The following is a 5177-nucleotide window of genomic DNA, read 5'->3' on the forward strand; positions in this document are numbered from 1 at the left end:
ATGAGGCATTAGATCCCAGAGGTTGGGGACCCCTGTTATAAGGCACTGTGAATAGTGAAAGTGAAAGTTGCTCAGTGGTGTCTGACTCTTTGTGACCCCATGGAATTCTCCAGCCAAAATACTGGAGTGGGTAGCTGTTCCTTCTCCAGGGGATCTTCCCAACCCAGGGATTGAACCCAGGTCTTCCACATTGCAGGCAGATTCTTCACCAGCTGAGTCACCAGGTGAGTGGTGAAAACGCCTGTTAAGTTCAAGGTAGCTGCTCTGCTTCAGTTATACATTGAACTTGAATGCTTGAGGACATTGAGGACACTTTTGACACAAAATCCTTAAGATTTATCTGCACTAGAACATCTCTCATATTTTCTGTTTCAGGGTAAGGAAAAAAAGCATTGGTAATTTATGCATTGAGGATCATGACAGTTACACAGCTTTCATTTTCCAAGATCTGAGAGCAGTCTTTGAGAAGAATCTCATCAGGAGCTTATTGATGGATGTAATCAATAAACAACCTAAAACAAGAAAGAGTTTTTTGAGCCAAACTGAGGACTGTAGCCTAGGAGATAGCCTCTCATTTCCATATGAGAAACTGCTCAGTTTGTGTGTTTCCACATAGTTTCATGTTCCTTTTTCTGAACTGATAAGGTTTAAATGTGACATGCAAATATTTCTTCAAAATTTCAAAAGAGACAATTTGTATACAGTGAGATAGCAGAATCCTGGTGTCTGGGAAGGAAACCTTACCTTTGAAGGAGAGTTAACATGAAAACCACAGGAAGGGAGTCATCCTTTGCTTTGAAATGGACATTCTTTGCCTTAATGGTTAAAGGTCATGTGCTGTGTGTTTCATAGGCCATGAATGAGGTTGTCTTAGTTCACACTGTATTCAAGCTGAACCATGTATAAGCCAAAAAAACTTCCCTATACCTCAATATGTAAACATTTTCTCCATCAGGTGTATAGTCAGAGGTATTAGCTTTCCCCACAGGACTGACAAGTTGATTTTTCAGTTGGAGTTACCATAATTGCATTAGAATTAGCCCTCTGAGAGTACATTAATTTGATGTGTCAGAAGTAGACATATCTAAATGCCCATGAAGTAAGATAGAGGAATCCTGAGGCTGGAGGAACCATGAAATCACAATGCAGTTATGATATGAGAGGGAAGGAGGAAAGAATAGAAGAAAAGTCTTAGACTTGAGTGTATTAATGAGAGAGTCAGTTCCTAAGCAGGTTGATAAGTCTGGGGTCCCTGAAGGAGAAAGGGGTCTGGGGCTCACAAGGAGGAGATAGGAGTCTGGAATTCTTGAGGAGGAGGAAAGGACAAACTTTTTCCCCCTACATTCATTCCTAAGGATTATATAAAAACAATGTATCCTGCTTGAGGATAGTTTCTCTTTCTTGAAAACCTTCTGACTAATTCTGATATTGTAAAATGTAAATTGTGGGAGTGGGTCTGGTAAGATCTCTACAACCTTGAGACATTCTTTTGATTTATTGTAATAACTAAAGTATATAATTCCCTTGCTAAGGCTAATGAGGGGGGCACTCTCCATCCCCCTTCTGATGTCTATGTCAGAAGCTTTCTGTCCCTTTTCACTTTAATAAAACTCTGCTACACAAAAACTCTTAAGTGATCAAGCCTGGTCTCTGGTTCCAAAGCTAAATCTTCTTCAGAGATCATGAATCCGATACTATTCACCATAAGCTATCATCTTGGGGGCTCGTCCGGGATCTTCAGGACACGGTAAGAACACTTGGAGCTCTAGCTTCTGCTTTTTCAGTATATATTTTCCACTTTACTAACTCTATAGTGTCCTTGTGTGAATGAGTGACATACTCTGTGTGAAGCAAGTGATGAGCCCTGCTCTGCGGTTTCGTGGTGATTTGTAATGACTGAAGGCAGCCCCAGAAAGGGGAGACTTGTCGGGGGTTTATACAGACCTGCCAATGCCAAGGGGCACACTCCGTTGACCTCCTGGTGTCTATGTCAGAGGTTTTCTCTGTCTCTTTTCACTGTAATAAAACTTCTGCCATACAAGAGACCTGAGTGGTCAAGCCTGGTCTCTGGTCCCGAAGCTAAATCTTCTTCAGAGATCATGAATCTGACATCGTTCGCCATAAGCTATTATTTCTAAAACCACTTTGGCAAAACTGCTTGTAAGTCTTGAGCCAACAGAGCTCATGAGGAATCCAATATCACACTACAATAGACCTGTGCCTTATTAGCTCTGTGCTCATCCAATGGTTGGAAGCAGCTCATAACCGGGGCTTAGGCAATGCCATAAACTCCAGAGCACAATGACTGAGGCTGTCAATCGTATATGCTCCTTGCAGTCAAATCTGAAATGCATCTATTTTACGGTCACTGCAATGCATTCTTACATTGCACAGATCAACTTCAGATTTTAGAAGAAGTTTCACCATAGTTTCCATAGGCCTTTCTTGCTATGGATGAAGTCTGTAGCTCCCATTTCTTAAAATTCTACTCAGAGCCACAACTGTTGACTCATTCTCTCCTATTTGAAATTCCTTCACCCTTAGCTGTCAACATCATGAATTTTGATGGGTTGCCTGTAGAGTGATCCAAATCTTCATTCCTGAGGGGGCTGAAACTTTATTCAGGCTCTTATTTGGGGATTATTGCATATGTACACTCATGGTTACAATTAAGTGAGGGGGCATGACAAAATGCCCCAGGGCATGACCTGATTTCTGCACATACAAATTTTTTTCTGGCACATGTTATATGAGCAGTCCTCTCTCATCAATTCAGTTACTCCTGCCAGCATGTTAATCCCCAGTCTCAGCTGTTTGTTCCTGGACATAGGGGTCCAGAGGAGCCTGATGGTAAGCTGTAGCTTGTAGCTCAGTAGAACCCTTGCTGTGTCCCTTGGCAATAGTCTACCACCTTTTGAGAACCAGGACTTCTAATCCTGTAGGACCCAGATTTGTAGGGAAAGGAAGAAAAACTCCCATAATGGGTCATTGGGAGTGATACATGGAATACTTCTGCATCTACCCCTTTGTTCCTAGACTCCTGTATTCTTCCTATTGGGGAGCTAGCACCATGTAGCTGTCTGGTTCAGATCATAGGCTATGTCCTAAAGGTTGGGACTCTACTTCTGCAAAGTGCCCTGTGAAGTGTTGCCTGTTGAACTGCTTTTTAGCTGTGTTTTAAGATGGCTGGCATTTTGTGAGGCCAGCTGCTTCTGGCTGGTAAGGAAATGTAATACATCCAGTAGGTCCCATGGTCATGAGCCCTATCCTGCTTGTCTGAAGGGTCTATTCTCTGTGTACTATGTCATGGGGGTATGTCCTGCCTGTGAATTGCACTCAGGAAGCCCTCAAATAGAAGTGCTGGCCAAGGCTCTGTTGGCAGAAAGGCAAATCCACACCCAGAATAAGTATGTATCATTGTCAATGGCCACCAACTCGCTTCCTAGCCTGAATTCCAGAGGAAGAATGCCATAAGTTGGGTTCAAATTGTCTAACTCCCTTGAGGATACTCTCAGAAAATGTTCTGCACTGAAGGAAAGTGTTTCTAACTTTTCTCCTAAGGTTAACTTGGTGGTATGATGATATATTAAAACTAGTTTTAGAGGTGGTTCTGAGTTCTGAGTCTTGCCCTTTCTTGTGCTCCACAGAAATGTCCCTGGGAGCCTGTGAACATATACTTGGCCCTATAAACATTTTCCCCTGGCTCCCAACCATAGTGGGAATGAGTAAAACAGAACTTTGCTTATGATTACTTCTTCATTTATAGTTAAGAACATTTGACTCCAAACTCAGACATAAGACTCAGGAACAATAAATGCCATGATGGGGTGATGGAATGGAAGTTAGAGATGCTAGAGGAAATATGAATGTAATTCAAACTCTTAATTAGAACATATTCTAGATATCTCAGTAGATAGCTAATACTCTAGTTATTCAAATTAAGTGGAATTATTCCAATTAATTGGGATAGCCAAAGCAAAACTGAAAGTCATATTTTCTGATTCTCATGAAGTGATCTTTTCTTTGCATCTGACTACTTCCATTTATATCAGGCCCAGTGACAGTTTGTATACATGAAGCTTAGTATATTTAACAACTTCTTGCCTATTTTATTTTATGGAATTGTGGAGCTTGTCACTGGACATTGATAGAATCCAGTTCTACCCTCTGCTCTGAGAGGAGACTGCTTTGGTGATCTGTGCTCTCCAGTTTTGAGAATAATGGTTATAGTTAATGGCTGTTGTGTTAGGAATGTTAAATGCACAATCATCTGACCTTGGAAAACTGTTGAAGAATATGGTAAAAATCTGCCCACCGATGCAGGAAGCCCAAGAGACAAGGGCCCTGGGTTGGGAAGATCCCCTGGAGGAGAAATGGCAACTCACTCCAGTATTCTCACCTGGAGAATATCATGAACAGAGGAGCCTGGCAGGCTACAGTCCATGGAGTCAGAGTCAGACATAACTGAGTGACTGAGCACATGTACATCTGACGTTGGAAGGTAGTCTTCAGCTCCTTCCCAATTGAAGTAAAGGAGGGTCAAAAAGGTTAAAAGCTTTAACATTAGAAACATCTCAATTCCCCAAGTTCACTTGGTTTATGTCACTTCTGGGAGCATCAGTTTCCTCACCTGCAAGATATAGTAATTTCTGCCTTTACAGTATGGTTGTAAGAATTACATTAGTGACTTCTTCAATTGATAGCTAAGTGCTATATATTAGCCATTTTCTAGATATTGAGCTGCTATTTAATCTGGAGGGTAAAGTCAATGCTTCTAGAAATGTTAGCACACATCCCTTTATTTTGTGATCTTTCTAAACAGCATATTTTGATCAGGGATCCTACAGATGGATCCGAGTTAATAAGAGTTTCTGTGGCAAGGGCAAGGATATCCTTTCCATGGAGTCCTCACATGCTTCAGGCCCCATGGTGAGCAGCCTTGGGGAAGATATGAGGGCAATGCTGAGGCATGATCTTCTAGACTCATTGCCCTGCTCTGAGCTGATTTTTCTTTTCTAGGCCATTCTTTCATGAGTGGTATTCCTCATACCTAACAGACCTACAAATCAGTCATTTTCTAGAATGCCTCTTGGTTTTAATACAACTTTTAACAGCATCTCATTTATTAAAGGCTTAGAGCAGAAAATGTTTTTGTTGCAGCTAAGCCCACTTTGATA

This window comes from Muntiacus reevesi, chromosome 9, assembly GCF_963930625.1.
Source record: "Muntiacus reevesi chromosome 9, mMunRee1.1, whole genome shotgun sequence".
NCBI classification, from domain to species: domain Eukaryota; kingdom Metazoa; phylum Chordata; class Mammalia; order Artiodactyla; family Cervidae; genus Muntiacus; species Muntiacus reevesi.